This window comes from Myxocyprinus asiaticus, chromosome 42 (assembly GCF_019703515.2).
Source record: "Myxocyprinus asiaticus isolate MX2 ecotype Aquarium Trade chromosome 42, UBuf_Myxa_2, whole genome shotgun sequence".
NCBI classification, from domain to species: Eukaryota; Metazoa; Chordata; class Actinopteri; order Cypriniformes; family Catostomidae; genus Myxocyprinus; species Myxocyprinus asiaticus.
This window is the reverse complement of record NC_059385.1, coordinates 37,163,007-37,181,448: the sequence shown is the minus strand read 5'-3', so window position 1 is coordinate 37,181,448 and position 18,442 is coordinate 37,163,007. Positions and strand designations below refer to the sequence as shown.

Genomic DNA, 18,442 nt, shown 5'->3' with positions numbered 1-18,442 from the left:
TACCCAGGAGTGGGCTACTGTGATCAAAAGGATGCGACCATCTCCAGAAAACCTGACTACCATCAAAGTTGGCATGGAAAAAGCCACCAACATTAAAAAAGAGATTTTGGAACAATACCCTCACTTTGTATACATGCCATACATGGTAAGGACATCTAGTGTTTTGCATGTTCCTCCGGCAAGATTTAGGCTGTCTTATCATCAAAGAGCAATGGGTGTAAGATTACACCACTTAATTGATTTAAGTGTGCTGATGCGTGGTTGAATTCAAAATCTATATTCACACTGGCCCTCTGATGTTAAGATGGCGTAAACTTAAGGAAGATAATTTATGGATGTATTGAGCCTTGAAACACTATTGTTATAGCTACTGTTCCATCTTCTATTGTAGATTGACACTGAGTTTAGGAAAATGTTTCCTGGGAAGGCTGACCTCTTTCTTCGAAAATGGGAAATATTGTTCCAAAGTTGCTGAAATTGTCTGCAATGAACAATTTTACTGTCATTTCAATTGCTAATGAAAGTGACGGTAAGGTACTTTAATCAGTCTGTCTAGATGTTGCTTTACTTTTAATTGACACCATTCGTTTTAGTGGTAATCTGAAGGCAGGTTTGGAGATAGAATTTTCTGACAACAAAATGCCAATTTATATGTGTTTGTCATGCTACAGAGTCATGCTACAAAGCACTTCAAGCCCTTACTCAACTGCTGCCCCCCACTGCATAAGGAAGGGGCAAAGGCTTGGCCAAATTCAGTGTCAATTCAGCTCTTGCTTACCTCTTGGACATTAAGCCAGTATGCATCTTGATTACATTTAAACTCCTTTTTTTGTGCTTTGAGCAATCAAATCAAATCAAATCAAATCACTTTATTGTCACACAGCCATATACACAAGTGCAATGGTGTGTGAAATTCTTGGGTGCAGTTCCGATCAACATAGCAGTCGTGATAGTGATGAGACATATACCAATTTACTATAACATAAAATTAACACAACACAATTTAAACATCTGATTTACACATAATTACACTCAACAATATACAAATAATAACATACACTGTACAGTATACAATACACACAATATAGATACACATTATTCAATAAAAATAAAAAATAAAAATATATAAAAAAGTATATATAGTATATATAGAATGTACAGTATTGTACTGTATTGACATTCAGGCTGTCAGTTGATAGTCAGTTGTTAAGAGAGAATATAATATAATAATAATATAATTTATGACAGTCCGGTGTGAGATATAAGAGTAAGGGTAATAAAGTGCAGTGCTGATGAATTTTGATCGTGAGAGATCAAGAGTTCAAAAGTCTGATTGCTTGGGGGAAGAAGCTGTCATGGAGTCGGCTGGTGTGGGTGCTGATGCTGCGATACCGCCTGCCTGATGGTAGCAGTGAGAACAGCCCATGGCTCGGGTGGCTGGAGTCTCTGATGATCCTCCGAGCTTTTTTCACACACCGCCTTGTATATATTTCCTGGAGGGAGGGAAGCTCACCTCCGATGATGTGTCTGGCAGTTCGCACCACCCTTTGCAGTGCTTTGCGGTTGTGGGCGGTACTATTGCCGTACCAGGCGGAGATACAGCCAGTCAGGATGCTCTCTACAGTGCAGATGTAGAACTGTGTGAGGATGTGGCGGTTCATTCCAAACTTCCTCAGCCGTCTCAGGAAGAAGAGGCGCTGATGAGCCTTCTTCACAACGACTTCAGTGTGGATGGACCATGTGAGTTCCTCAGTGATGTGGACACCCAGGAACTTGAAGCTGCTGACTCTCTCCACTGGTGCTCCATTGATGGTGATGGGACTGTGTTCTCTGTCTTTTCTTCTGAAGTCCACCACAAGCTCCTTTGTCTTACTGACGTTGAGGGAGAGGTTGTGCTCCTGACACCAGTGTGTCAGAGTGTGCACCTCCTCTCTGTAGGTTGTTTCATTATTGTCAGTGATCAGAAAACAGCATTCTCACATAAGTGTTCTTTTTTTCCAGGTGGGAGAGAGCAGTGTGTATTGTAGATGCAATGGCATCATCAGTGGAGCGGTTGTTGCGGTAAGCAAACTGCAACGGGTCAAGAGAGAGAGGCAGCACAGAGCAGATGTAATCTCTGATTAGTCTCTCAAAATATTTGCTGATGATGGGGGACAGAGCAACAGGACGCCAGTCATTTAAGCAAGTTATTTTTGATTGCTTTGGAACAGGCACAATGGTGGATGTTTTAAAGCGTGTGGGGACTACAGACAAAGAGAGGGAAAGGTTGAAAATGTCTGTAAAAACACCAGCCAGCTGGTTCGCGCACGCTCTGATGACGCAGCCCGGAATGCCGTCTGGGCCCGCAGCTTTGCGGATATTCACCCGTCGGAAGGATCGGGTTACTTCCACTACAGAGACGGAGAGTGAACTAACCTCTGTAGCTTCAGCCACGAGAGCTCTCTCCGCGAGGGCGGTGTTATTTCCCTCAAAACGAGCATAAAAAGTATTTAGCTCATCCGGGAGAGTGGCAGCGGTGTTCATGGTGGAGTTTTTATTCCCTTTAAAGATCCGTATTGTTCTGGTCGGAACCACATCCTCCACGCACTTTTTGATGAAACACATTACGCTATCAGCGTAAAGCTCGATGTCGTCATCAGGGGCGGACCAGAACATCTCCCAGTCCGTGTGATCAAAACAGTCTTGTAGCATGGAATCTGATTGGTCCGACCAGCACTGGATCGTTCTGTGGGTGGGTGCTTCCTGTTTCAGTTTCTGCCTGTAAGCGGGCAGAAGCAGAATGGAAAAGTGGTCTGATTTGCCAAATGGTGGGCAGGGGAGGGATTTGTAGCCATCCCGGAAGGGAGAGTAGTAATGGTCCAAAACCCGGTCCCCTCGTGTGTTGAAACTAATGTGCTGGTGGTATTTTGGTGCGACTGATTTGAAACTGGCTTTATTAAAGTCCCCGGTCACAATGAACACGGCCTCAGGGTGCGCAGTTTCCTGCTCACTTATACTCCCATACAGTTCCTTGAGTGCCCGGTCTGTGTCGGCTTGTGGGGGAATGTACACAGCTGTGATAATGATCGCTGTGAATTCCCTCGGTAGCCAGAATGGTCGACATAGAAGCATAAGAAATTCCAGATCAGGAGAGCAGAATGACTTGATAGAATGTACGTACCTCTGATCACACCAGGATTTGTTGATCATAAAACATACACCACCACCTCTGCTTTTACCTGAGAGGTCTTTCGCTCTGTCCGCTCGGTGCACAGAGAACCCCACGGGTTCAATGGCTGAGTCTGGAATCTCCGCAGACATCCAAGTTTCAGATAATACAGCAGTCCCTTGTATCTCGTTGGAAAGAGATCCGCGCTTTCAGCTCACAGAGCTTGTTATCCAGAGACTGAACATTTGTCAGTAGAATACTGGGTAGCGGGGGTCGATTTGCGCGGCGTCTTACTCTGATGAGAACGCCGGCTCTGTTTCCCCTTTTCCTTTTGCTTTTCCGCGGCTGTGCTGCCCAGACAAAGGGCTCCGCTTGCGTGTTTGTAAACAGCGGGTCGGCATTGAGAAATTTGAAGTCCGGTTTAAGGTGTGAAATTGCTGAACCAATGTCCAAATGTGTTTGTCTGTCATAGACAATAAGGCAGACAACATCCAAGACAAAAAACTTAAGAATTGTGAACAAAACAAACAAAACACTACTATGATCGCAATGCAGCAGCCATACTCGGCGCCATCTTGAGTCCAAAAGCATGTGTGACTTTAAAAGCTACAGTACCACTGATCTCCATACAATTACGGTGTTTTCACACCTGGCTTGTTTGAATCATTTGTTTTCAGAACCTGGTGCGTTTCTCCCTTAGTTCAGTTTGTATAGGCATATGTGACCATAGCAATCACACACCAAAATAATCGGTCTGAGACCTCCTGGACGAGGTGGTCTCAGACCTACAATATTTCATAGGAACTCTGGGGTGGTGTGCTTGTGGTGAGAATAAATAGACTCAACAAACCATGCAATACCCCTATAAAAACCATGAACATATCTTATGGATCTTTGGAAAAGATATCTGTAGGTCAGCGAGTCACTGTGATTCACCATCATAATGTGGACATATCAGAACACAGTTAGGAAGGTGGTAGCAACTTTTTGACAGATAAGAACTATTTTGCACGTGAATTTTCTCTTCTCTGTTATGTGTGTGTGTGTTTGGGCGGGTTTGGGTGGTTGACGAGGACTTTTTAGGTTACAAACTGGTAATTACAAGGGTATTATGCTATATATGTGGATTATGAGGACATTTGTAGTATCCCCATAATTTAAATTGCTTAAAAAAACATATTAAATGATGTTTTATTGAAAATGTAAAAATGCAGAAAGTTTTTTGTGTGGGTTAGGTTTAGGGGTAGGATTAGGGTTAGGGGATAGAATCTATAGTTTGTACAGTATAAAAATCATTATGCTATGGAGAGTCCTCACAAGGATAGCTGCACCAACATGTGTGTGTGTGTGTATGTGTGGGTGCGCATGTGAGAAAGGGAGAGTGAAAAAGCTCTGAGACTGCAAGAATAGGCACTTTTCAATGCAGAAATAATGCAAAAGCAAGAAATGAAGGATAAAAGTAACCATGTCATACATTTTACAACTCCTATCCATCTAAGTCAGTGTTTCCCAGTGGCGATTTCTCAAGGCCAGCAAAGCCTTCTCTGCTGGCGTAACATGCCTAATTAATAAATATTTTTTCATCCTTTCATTCTCATTGACCTTTTTGCCTAGAAATTTCAATCGCTTTCTGCTCCTAATTAATCTACAAATGAATAGCAAAAAACAAAAAAATGTATCCAATCAGAATTTATTCCTAAATGCTTTCTAGTAAAGTGTGACAACTGTTTCACAAATCACATGCCCGAAGCCATGCGCTGAAGCAGTGCATGAGTCTGAGCTCCACCCCGTCAGGCCTTCAGAGTTTCCACAGAATCCCTCAACACTGCAGTGAATAGTCATCTAAAGTCAGATTGTCAGATTCATCAGCCAATCAGATTGATTTATTTGTTCTTGTGGGTGTGGTCTTTAGGATATGTCCCAGTATTTATTATTTTTTTTTTTTTTTTTTTTTTTTTTTTTTTATTATTATTTTTTTTATTAAACATGTATTATACATAGAACAATGCAAACATGATCCATGCCAAGGGAACCATATCACATCAGCCAAATAATATCATAACCAAATATAATATCTTGCCAAAAACAAAAAAGTCGAAATCAAGAAAGAGACAAAAAAGAAAGCAAATAAACAAATAGAAAGAAGATACACACAGTACCCACACAAGTCATCTATGCCTGGAACCCAAAACATTAATAATGAAATAATCAATTACCCATAATCAATTACCCAAAAACACCAAAATGTAAGCACACATTCCAGGTCTTAATAGCTTTTTTGTTACAGGAGGTGGACAGAGATTGAATATAAATCTCAGTATCTCTTTGAAAATGAGAGAAAATGGGTTTAATTTTTAATACCTTACATTTATGGATAAAGTACTTAGCAAGCAGAATAATTAAATTACCTAGAAAATACTCACTTTTAAATTGTTTTTCGAGAGTGACAAACCCAAAAAGCACATTTTTAAAGCAAAGCTGTATGTCTTTAGATATGTCCCAGTCCAGGCCTTCTAGCTGGCCTTGAGTGATGCAATCACGCTTTAAGTGATGTAATTTGAAATTGAAGAGCGTGAGATCTTGCTGACGAGTCAGCTGTCACTGCTGGTATTGCCTTTGAGAAAGAGATCCTTATGGATTTAAAAACCTAAGATGTAAACAGGAAAGATGGGCCGATTTTCACTTAAAGTAAATTGGTAAGTGCTTTTTGCATTGTTATAGAAACATCAGGAGTTTTCTAAGTATAAATTAGGCTGCTTGAGCATTCAGTGTCAGATCAAGTTTTGAAAAGTAACAGTGTACCCTGACGAAACAAAATGTATTGCAAGTGTAGCAAGTACCTCAAATAAAGGCACACAGGTGTGATCCACTTAGAAAAGGCGTGAGTTTCCATACAAAAATAATTTTTATTAAAGCTAAAATAGTTGGCCAACAATAATTTAAAACCAGAAATAAACACAATCAAATATGTTCTTGGTTGAATAGAAAAAGTACACCAAAGAAATTAACAATAATCGTGCAGGGACTGAGGCTTCCTGTATGAGGAGCGGGCTAGTATGACAGCACCAGGTATACAAAAATACCCTGCCAATCAGAATCACACCCACAAAGTTCACTGCAAATAATGACACAGCAATAGTGACACAACAATAATGACAACCCGTGGTGAAGTAAAACCCCGTAGTGCAGCAAGGAACCAGCCCGCCTCAGGAAGCACTCAGCTCGTACAAAAAAAAAAAAAAAGAACAAAAGAATCACATTAGAAAAATTATAAATCAACCAATTAAACAATTTGTAATAATAATAAAAAAAAAAATATATATATATATATATATATATATATATATATATATATATATATATATATATATATATATATATATATATATATAATAATTTTAAAAAATAAAAAAAATAAAATTCACTCAAAATAAACAAAGAAAAATAAATGTTACAAAAACATACACATTAATGAAAAAGAACAAAGAATTGTACTTTCACAAAAGTGTAGACATCACACCAAGCTCAAGACTACTTACAGGTCATAAGATTGTAAAATGACCGACACCACTAATACCGCATAGCGGTAATCGAAACAATTGATGGAGACTGTTACAAAACAGTCAAAATCGAGAAAATGGGGATTGGTGACAGAAATACAAAACAAATCTTACAAACACAAACAAAAAAAATTATACCGACACAACCGAGAAAAAACCTTCAAGCCCACTTGGGCATTAAATGAGGACTTGACTGGACCCCAAAAGCAGCAGCGTGGCTCATAGAGCGAGGGGTGGGCCGAGAGCAGGATTAAGATGACTGCTCTCACTCAGCCTGCTCCAATAATCCGATGATGTAACACTCTCGATGGTATAAACAGAAATCATACAATAGCTTCTTTAGTGGCTATAACAGCAACAGCTGGCGCACTGACCTGGGTACGTTAAACTGCAATGCCTTTCAAATGGGAGACCTGAAGGCACACTGCACTAAGAGTAAGCAGCACACCACTCACAGTATGTCTCGGTAGCCCAACGTCACACTCCGTAGTCCGTAGCAATGAAAGGAAGGGGCGGGCTTTCGACCATGATGCATTTAATGACTAATATAACATTTTAGACACGTCGCAAACATCACTACACAAGCAAAATTTAAATCGCAAATATGATTAGAGAGCTTTTTCTTGGTATTAGACCTCTTTGGTTCTGGTTTTGTGTGTGGACATGTTTTTAAAATGTCAATTGGTATTATTAGTTGACTGCCACGTAATGTATGATAGCCATACAGTGTCTTATTCAGTGTGAAACTGTGTTTTCTTAATGGCATGAATCGCACTGAAGGTCTAGACTTAGAATGCACGGGCTAGCGGCTGGTGTTTCCCAATCCTGGTCCTGAAGTATCCCAACACTACATATTTTTGATGTGTCGCTGAACATACCTGATTTAATTCATCAGCCTGTTAGTAGAGGCTCCATGTTCTGAACTGGGTGTGTCAAATGAGAGAAACATTCAAAATGTGCAGTGTTGGGCGTACTCCAGGATTGGGAAACACTAATCTAAGTAATGGAAAATGTTTTTGCTGTCTAAACTCTTACTGGAATGCACATACTGTACAATGTGGTGACGCTTTGTATAACAGTTACATAAACAATACTCAAACATTTGTAGTGGTTGACAATTTTTTTTACAAGTATATAACTTTAACTAGTATATCAATGAATGAGCTAAATCACATGAATATTGTGACCAATGAGGGGACAGCTTGGTCACATGTGACTTTTATTTACTGTTAAACTTTTATTTAGTTTTGGTCCATTTGGAAGTATTGTCATGTGAAAGCAAACCAAACCAAGACAAATTCATCACTGAAACAATTTTAGTCCCTGTTTCAGAACAAATCAAAGAAGCTCCAGATCTGAAAACAACCATAAACTGCTTTTATATGTTTTCTCTTATGAACACAAATTTAAAAAAAATAAATAAAAAAATATCTGGCCTAAAGTTTAAATAAATGCACAAGAATTTAGAAACCATCCAGGATTTAAAATAGTATTTTACTTGTAGTTTTACAGACTGGAACCAGCATTTCCAGCCTCCTGGATAATTCTCCTCAAAGAACGGCAGAAAACCATCAACCCCATCTTGTCTGTTTAGGAACCCCCAGTACTACAGCGCAAGACATTGTTGTGGTAGAGAACAACAAAATCACCATTCAGCTTGAGGATAACAATCTAACATGTGCCATTGACAAGCTGTTCAAAATGTATTGAGTTTGCAATCTAGTATATCCTGTGCAGCTCAGATCTGTTTTTCATTTCTTTGAAAATATCTATGACATCCCTCTCTCGGGTGGGAAGAGATCTAAAGTTGTGGAGCTCATTGCAAATCTCCAAGCAATGTCATAAGCCATACCATGTTCATTCGTCCAAAGTGTAAAAAAAAAAAAAATCAATTTCAGAAGATGTATGGAAACTTCTCAGTCATCTCAGGCATGTGCATGCACTTTCTGATGCACAGAATTATTCAGTTGTTTGCAGTCAAAACCACAGCCAACAAACATATCATAATTTCAATTCTTATGCTAAGCATCTCATTAGAGATAGAACAAGACACTGACGCATCAGAGAACTTTTCATCTTGCTCTACTGCTGTTGATACTCCAGAGACTAATTTAAACAGTTCAAGGATTTTAATTACTTCTGACTACCAAAGCTGTATGGCTGCATTTGTTGCAAAAATGTACTCCTCCTCAAATTGTACCTTGAATGATGTGCAAAGAAGCATCATGTGCACAAAAGAGCTACTGACCAGAACACTGGACTCTTTTCAAGAGAGAACCATGTCTCTTCTTAATAGCTACCCATACCTCATAATGAACTGCAAACTTTGATGGAAGAATTTGAAAGCAGACGGAAGATATTTGAGGAAGTTGATGCCCCCTACAAAATGACCAAATATTTTTCAGAAAACACTCTCTCGTCAGGCCAACAGAAATCTTCCTTGGATACAGAGGTGACACAGCAAGAAAGCAAGGTGAATTGATTCAAGTGTTAATGGCAGATACATGTCAATACATATCTATTATTAACACTTAAGTTTCTATTTGAAAATGAAAAAATGCAGAAGCTCTTTCTGCAATCAACTGAAAGTGACTGTAAAATGTGGGATTATTATGATGGATCACACTTCAAAAATCACAAATTTTACAGCAGATATCCCAACGGTTTCAGATTCAACTTTATTTTGATAATTTTGAAACAACAAATCCATTAGGACATTCCTGCTAGATTCAACTCTTCAGCTAAAGAGAGCTTTGCAGCTAAAAATTCTGTCATTACTGTTTGATTGACAAACAAGATGCGCAGTGTGTATTTGATAACGATCGTCTAGAGTTGCACAACAGAGTAAATTACAAAGACCATGTCATGCTTAACAATCCTGCTTTAACAGGCATTAAAGCAGATTCCAGTCTTAACTCTCTCAATTACTTTCATATTACTGAAGATGTCTGTGTAGACATTATCTATGACATTTTAGAGGGCGTGGCTCCACTTGAGATTAAACTAATGTTACAACATTTCATCTATGAAGATAATCTTTTTTACTATAGACCAGCTGAATGACCGAATGGTAGGCATTGACTATGGATTGGAAAACATGAAATAAAAAACTAAACAAAAAACCTAGTGCCATTCATAATTTAGAAACATCTGAGAACCCCATAAAGCAAAATGCCAGTCAGATGTGGTGTCTTATACTTTTTTTTTTAATTTTCTGATTGGACATTTAGTAAGTGAAGGTAATTGTCACTGGAAATTGTTCATTGTCCTCCGAGAAATTTGTATATTATTTGCAGTTGTAACCAAGGGACTAGCTGGTTTATTTTTATTTTTATTTTTTTAAAGCAGTTAGTCACTGATCGCCATTACTTATTCAAGAGCCTTTATCCAAACAGATCACTCAGTACTGGCACATGATGATACAGTTTGGTTCACTATCTAAATTGTGGTGCAAGAGATTCGAGGGAAAGCATGGGCCATTGAAAAGACAAGCTCATGCTGTGTGTAATTTTATAAATATTTCTATGACTTTGGCCAATGAGAATCAGGTTCAGACTATGTTTCACTGGACATTGCGCAGTCCACTTATACGTGTTTCCAGTCATGGTTGGATCTTTGGAGAAAAGTGTTGAGTTTGTTGAAAATATGAAAGCCTTTGACTATGATATTGATGCATGTAACACTGTTAATGTAGCTCACTCTGTTAGTATGTTTGGTCAGACTTATGAAATTGGTCGTGTGCTTGCTCTAAACCGTGTTTTTAGAGGAGAACACCACTTTTGGGAAGTTTTACACATAGTTCCTGAATGTGAAAAGGAAGTTATTCTAGTTTTGTTAGAATTTTGTCACAGATGTATTTTCACACTCACTTGTATGCGTTTTCAGTTGAAAGAACAAATTGAAACATGATTCATGTAAAAGATGCTGTTGATGTTAGACCACTACACTACACTTTCTTTTAAAGAAAAGTTGCTTGTAAATCCAAGATACAAACTTGTTTCAATTCTTTATGAACTTTTCACTTAATTTACTTTATATGAATATTTCAAAGAATACTGTACATTCTAGTGACAATAATATTTTGCCATATAAAATATTGTTTTCTTGTAGAGACATGTTGTATGTAAATCCAATATACAAACTTGTTTAAATGTGTACTTTTATGAAAATTGGAAAGAATGTGTTTCAGGAAATACTGAGTAATATTTTGCAATATAAAATTTCTACTTTTAATAAAATAAATGGAATTAATTCAATGTTGTTGTTTTATTCATTTTTGTAATATTTGTTAGAAAATTTGCACAACTCTTACACAAACTGTGTAATTATATCACATGAATGTGTTAACTGTATTAACACTCTGTCTGTGTTATAAAGGATAACACACTGGTTGAGTTAAGAGTAACACAAAATATTTTGTTCTTAACTAGACACACAGATGTGTTAAGAAATAAACGTTGTTCTTTTTAACACATTCATTTTAAGAGTGTAGCTGTGCCCGACTGGAAGCATGACGGGAAACGGCTTGCTGATGACAGCTTAATGCTCATTGACTTAAACAACCGTGATGTTTGTTGTTTTGCTCTCTTCTAAAATGTTTGACTTTTTAAACTCTAATATCATGTTTTTATGTGTAAAGATTATGTGTGAATTTTCCAAACACTCTGACAGTGTCATCCCTGCCAGAAATATATGATTGCTATAATATTAGTAAAAATATCTAAAATATGTGTCTTTATTACACTAAAATGGGTGGAAAGACACGTCTTTTGGGGCAAATGAAATATCAGGTTCATTGGTTGTCGTGCTCATCATATTTATTTTAATGTAAAAGCTACAGAATTTAAATTCCATCCACTTTATTAGTAACAAAGCACATGAACGTGAATAACGTGATATCTGCATTTGATCTCGTTTTTGGCAGATCCACTAAGAAATGTGAGAATTATCCGACATGACAGCACTTTTTTCACTCTTCCCCTGACTGCAGCTGCCGACTCTCGGCTACTTTCATGGCTAATTTGTAGTAATATGCATAACTGTAATGATATGCATTATGATAACAAGAATGAGGCTTGTTTATATATTACTGTATGTACTGTATGTTACTTTATGAACAAAAAACAGAAATGTGAACTTACCGTGTTTCAACGAGTCTCTCAGCTGTCAGAGATGAAATTATGTACTGTACATTGAGAACAGAAGCAACACAGAGATCTGAAACATCAAGGCATTTTCTCATGTTGATGAAATCAATTTCTTCCCCTTTTCAAAATACTTTCACCCTCTCTCACTGCATCAAGGGAACAGTTTAGTATTATTAAAATCAAACAACACAGTTTTATCATTAGGAACATAATCTTAGAAAATGACTCATTTTTAAATCAACAAGACAAATAAAACATCATCAACCAGTGCTGAAGAATACTTCAGACAGAGAGACGAAATGAAAGGAGAACAAGACATACAAAAACAAATATGCAAAGAATTACCAAAGTGTGTGATTTAGTTTCATATAGTGGAGTTCTTCATTTCTAGAAATGATTATTACTAGACATGGCATCCTTAAAGTCATGTTAAGATTGTTTCTGCAGATTGTCTTGAACTTTATTTAGTGAGTTTGAGAAGATCTAATTTGCAAAGCACACTTGTTTGCTTCACATTTATAGTTCCTCTTCCTCTTTTCCTATGTGAGTTGATGAGAGGCTTGTGAGTTAAATTAAAAATTCTCATGTCAGCCATTAGACGTCATTCTTTCACTAGAGCAGCATTTATAGAATGACTGAATGAATGTAAATATTACATGTGTAATTGTACACAGTGACACCTTCTAAAGTATTTTTTATAAAACTGTTTTATTATTGTTGTTTGATTAATCAATTTTAATGTCGGCACTCATTATCAAACATGAACCAAAAACTTGGAAAAACATAGACAATAATGTGAGTTAAGGTGAAAAACTTAAAATGAAACAAAGTACATCGTACAACGCATAGGAAAAACACACCTCAAATATTACAATATGTTCATGACTCCTCCTCCATTTTCCTTAACGTTTTAATAAAATAATCATTGCATCATCATGACACTGTCAATTATCCAGGGCTCCACCCACACAGAGATGCAAAAGAGCTGTCAAATATATTTGTGTTAATGTTTCATTGACAGGCTGGATAAGACAGAGAACAAAACATATTGCATAAGCAAATATACATTAATAAATAATATTGCCAGCTGGTATAAAATGTCTCAAGTTCTTTTATTTTAAAGAATGAACTATATTTTGGTATTGAATTGTACCTGTGAGATGAGTTCTGATACTCACTGTAATATTCTCATACACACTCGTGCTGGGTTTAATATTACAATTATTAGAGCCATGCTGAGCAGTCTTTATAAATGAAAGAAAGTGAGGAAATATAGAATCAGATGATTACTTTATCAAACCATCAAATGTCTATTGGATGATATTTAAAAGCATTTAAAGAGATTTTACTCAAAACTGTCTTCAGTGGAACACAAAAATGAGATGGCAGTCTCAGTCACCATTCGCTTGCATTGTAAGATGCAATGAAAGTGAATGGTTACTAAGACAAAGAACATTCTGCCAAACAGAATGAAAGTCATGTGGTTTTGAAACAACATAAGGGCGAGTAAACGATATCAGAATTGTCATTTTTGGGTGAATTATCCCTTTAATACATTTTAGTGATTTGGAGGTGAAGAACACTTACCGTTAAATTCTCATACTTTAGATCACTCAATGCACATTCACAAGTTTTATGTCTGTTATGATGAGGTCTGGGATGAACGGTCTTTACCGTGAAAGAAACAAAAGCAGAAAAATAAACAATTGTGTCCAGAACAACACGCTACAGAAAGTCACAAATACCTGGATTCACCCAGTTCATCTCCCTGACTGTGAGATTACTGATAACCATATGCATTTTTCTTTTTCATCCACCTGCTTCTCCAAAACAAGATATTAGTGAATGTTACACTGTAGAATATGATTTACTGTATTATAGTCTTGTATTTTATGTTCTTGTCCACAGAGTTAACAGCTAAAAATAAAAAACTATTATACAATATATGATTCAATAATTGTAATTAAATCATTAAAATGTAATATTATTAACATAATAATTAAAATGCATTATGGTGGCAGATGAGTAAAGCATTGATAAGACGAAAAGTGGCTTTAGAAGGCAATTTAATGTTTATTTCCATATTATTGAACATAAGCCTATCACTGGCCTACAGTCCACAGCAATCCATTTAGCATAATTCATCAGTCTGTCTGAGAGAGATTTAAAGGGCTTTTCTAAGGACACATCAATGCACACATGCATCAGAAGTACGCTTTTGGAGCATAGACCTCACTTTGGTTGGGTAATGTCATAAACACAAGAGTTTTTAAGTCGCTGTGTCAAGTTAAATGTAGTTTGAAACATGAAAAACACATTTCGAGATCCCTGCATTCAGAACTGTGCTCCATCCAGCTGTGTTTTGAATGCATAAACGTGGCTGAGTTCGGATACTACTTCTGCCATATGTGTCTATGGCAGAAATAGTATGAGTAGTATGGTAGTATGCAAATCCGAACTTAGCCCTTGTCTCATCTTGTGCTGTTGATCGTTACTCGCTAGTGTGAACTAGTGATGGGTCATTCATGAACGATTCATTCATTTTGAATGAATCTTTTATGTGACTCAGAAGAACGAGTAGTCTCAGAGAGTAATTTGTTCATTTTGTGTTGGCTAAGCATGTGCATTACGCAACCACAGTTCGTTTGTTATGTGAAAACTGCATAGGCACTGTACAGGACTGAAATGATTAGTTCACCTTTCAACTCTTCTGGTACGAGTCATTCGTTCTTTTGTCACGTGACAGCCGTATACGCATATATTTGGCTATTGAAAATGTAACATTTGAATATAATTCTGCTCAAATGAATGAAATGACTTGAATGAAGATTTGTTCATTTTGACTCAAAGATCCAAGTCAGTAAAATGATCCGATCTTCCCATCACTAGTGTGAACAAGCTGTGCTTTGTTTTTCTCTTGCACAGCTGTGTGTTGCATTTACTGCTAGAGTTTCACTAACTGCCCCCTGCTGAAATCAGGTGGTACTTCAAGCTTGAATTGTTCCAGTAGTAGGAATATTCTTTATTACGGTGCCAGGACATGATTAACTGCGTTAATTTTTTTAACGTGTTGTTTTTTCTATACTTAAATCACACTGAATTAATGTGTTGAATCAACAGCCCTAATTTCAAACTAATTGTCTCTTGATACTCATTACTCAGCTGGTGAACACTGAGCAACCAGATTTATGATAGTTCAGTGCAACTGAGACTGATTTGATTGCATCATAGTGCTTTATTTAATGCTTTGACAGAAATAACAGAAAATGTTTCACTCTCACTATGAAACAAGGTGTTATAATCCTTATTCCCAAACCAGGCAAGGATAATAAATTATTAGACAACTGGCGCTCTATTACACTCTTAAATAATGATTGCAAGTTGTTAATGCATATTTATTCGAATCGTCTAAAATAGGACTGCCTCAGTTTATTAGTGAAACACAATCAGGGTTTATGAGGGGGAGATCTATTCACAAAAATATAGGTTTGGTTCAAGATTGAATTGATTACAGAGACAGGATAAAGGATGAATGTTTTATTTTTTTCTTGACTTTTATAAAGCGTTTGACACAGTTGAACACCCTTTTATTTTCCGCGCTTTGGAGCTTTATGGCTTTGGTGAACAAATTAAGGAAATAATTCATTTGTTTTATCAAAATACTAGCTGTTCCATTTCTTTGACACAAGGTACTTCTCCACGTTTTAATATAAAGCGTGGAATTAAACAAGGGTGCCCTATCTCACCACTGCTATTCCTGTTGGCAGTAGAAATGCTTTCCATTGCCATAAAGAGGTCTGATATTGAGCAATTAGATGTTTTTGGTAACTCTGTTGTAATAAGTCAACCGCCAGATGACACAACTCTATTTTTGAAGAATGTTGATCAGATACCAAAAGCTCTACAGATTATAAATACATTTTCTAAAGCTTCTGGTTTATGCCTCAATTTGGAGAAATGTGAATTAATGGTTTTACATCTCATCTTGTGGTATCCCTATTACATCTAGAGTTAAATATCTAGGGATAACTATTTCTAAAGATTTGGAGCTAAATTAAAGAATTAATATTTTTCACAGGGTAGATGATTGCAAGGCCAGATTGGACAGATGGCTGCAAAGAGAGTCTTTATCTAGATGCATTTACCTGCATGTTCTCTCCCATTTTCAGACAAGGCAATAAAGGCAGTTAACAATATGAATTTTAATTATATTTGGAAAAGGAAAGTTCATTATATTAAAATAGATGTTGTAGTTAAAGAATATGAAGACGGGGGTCTACAGGCCTTTGACTTTGTATTAATGGAACCTTAAAGATAAACTGGTTTTATAATCTTTTCTTGTAAACGGAAGCCATTTTTGGTCTAGTGCCCCCAGGGAAATTTTGGAAAATGTAGGAGGTTTTGATTTTCTCTTGCATTGTGACTTCTCTGTACAAAAACTTCCACTTAAATTATCCAGTTTTCATCAACAAGTTCTGGAAGTTACAGTACAAACATAATTTCACTCCACATTATACGGCAATTTGGAATAATTGCTATATCTTGTTTAGGAATAAGTCACTTTTTTTTTTTTTTTTTTTTTTGGAGAAAGGTATATGGTCAATTGTTAATCTTTTGTATATAGATGGGAATTGTGCAAATTGAGGAGTTCTGTATAAGAGTGATTATAAACAGTTTGAGGAGTTCTGTAGAACTGTGATTATAAACAGTATGAGAGAGTTCTTGGGTGTTTCCAAAGTCTGTTTTCCTTATGGTTAGAAATTCAGTGCACCATTTGACTGATGTTTCTCATTTACCATCTTTAAAAATAAATGGATGTGATTTTACAGTTAACAAATTTTCAAACAAATCGATACATTTACCAGACAATGTAGTAGGAAAGGAATGTCAAAGATCTTTTCAAAGGAAATCATAAGGAAACTGAGAACCATGTATTTATCATTTCCTGTACTGCCGAAAGCCAAGGAAATACCTGTACACTTTATCTTTCTGCAGAGCTTCTCAGGCATAGATTTAACATTGATCATAACAACTGTATTTTTTTGTAATTCAGAAATAAGAGTCAACAGACCACCTATTTTTCTATTGTTTGTACAGTTCCACTTTCTGGCATGACATGTATTACTGGCTAAAAAAATTGTTTAACTCCATTCATTAGAAACAAAATAATATTTGTTATAATAGTGGAAGATGGTCGTACTCAGTTTGTATTAAAACCTTTATTTTAGGGAAGTTTTATATTCATAAACAGGTTTTTCATTTTGGTTCATTCTGAGCAAAAACTGTATTTTTTCGTTCCGGTTTAAAAGTTCTGCAGCCTACTTTTCAAAAGGTCACCAGTAAGAACAAAATAAAAGAACGGTTAATAAAGTTCTTTTTAAAATGTCAGTACTCTGCACTATAAGGTGTGGGTGAAATACCAATTGCAGTGTTGCCAGATCTCACAAGTGAAACAAGCAACATGGTCTGGAAAAACAAGCCCAAAATGAGCCACTTGCCTCACCAAAATAAGCAGAAATAAGCAATGACTTTTTTTTCTAGTGTGGTGGATTTATCTGCATAAAAAAATCAGTTAAGTGTAATTTTATTTACAAATCAGCTTCTCAGTCAAAACCCGACAGCATCAAATCTGTAACAATAATTAAGTGAAGACTTGGAAACACCTGAGAAATATACTTTTTACCTCTAATAATGTTTTCCTTGAATCTGGGTTAGTCGTGCATGTACAGTATATGTAGTAATTAGTTGTTAAATAGGTCTTCATTCAGAGAATGCAACATCCACAATAGGTGATTAGACAAAGACGTGTGATGCAGCAGTTTCCTTCAGGAAGTGAACATGAAGCACAGGGCCCAGATGGCGTTTCACCTGCATGTCTTCGATCCTGTGCTAACCAGCTGGCCCCCATCTTCACACAGATCTTCAATAGATCACTAGAGCAGTGTGAAGTCTCATGCTGCTTCAAACGTTCCACTATCATCCCCATCCCAAAGAAACCAAAAATCACAGGACTTAAAAACTACAGACATGTCGCTCTGACGTCTGTGGTCATGAAATCATTTGAGAGACTGGTGTTGGCCCACCTGAAGAACATTACTGGATCCTTTCTTGAACCCCTTCTATTTGCTTATAAATAGCAAACAGGTCTGTGGATGATGCAGTCAACTTGGGATTGCATCATATCCTGCAACATCTGGACAGACCAGGGACATATGCAAGGATCCTTTTTGTGGACTTCAGTCCGGCTTTCAACACCATCATCCCAGCTATTCTCCAGATTAATTACACCAACTCTCTGTTCCCATGTCTATATGTCAGTGGATCACCAGCTTTCTGACAGACAGGCAGCAGCTTGTGAGACAGGGGAAACTCACTTCCAGCACCTGTACAGTCAGCACTGGTGCCCCCCAGGGATGTGTGCTCTCCCCACTACTCTTCTCCCTCTACACCAATGACTGCATCACCAAGGACCCCTCTGTCAAGCTCCTGAAGTTTGCAGATGACACCACTGTCATCAGCCTCATCCGAGATGATGATGATTCTGCATACAGAAGGGAGGTTGAACAGCTGGCTGTCTGGTGCAGTCA

General features: G+C 37.0%; 1 protein-coding gene across 4 annotated transcripts in view; it reads right to left on the bottom strand.

Moving 5' to 3' along the window:
- LOC127432446 (NACHT, LRR and PYD domains-containing protein 12-like) overlaps positions 1-12,343 on the bottom strand; it is a 612,890-nt gene extending 600,547 nt beyond the window's left edge. For 3 of the 4 annotated variants that reach the window (XM_051683540.1, XM_051683542.1, XM_051683544.1), the window contains exons 1-2: positions 12,201-12,343; positions 11,850-11,925 (exon numbers count right to left, since the gene is read on the bottom strand). The gene's annotated coding sequence lies outside the window, so the exon portion shown is untranslated. Of the gene's footprint in view, positions 1-11,849; positions 12,142-12,200 lie in introns of those variants that run through there. The other variant, XM_051683537.1, reaches the window with a different exon arrangement.
- Positions 12,344-18,442: the final 6,099 nt, after the last annotated feature.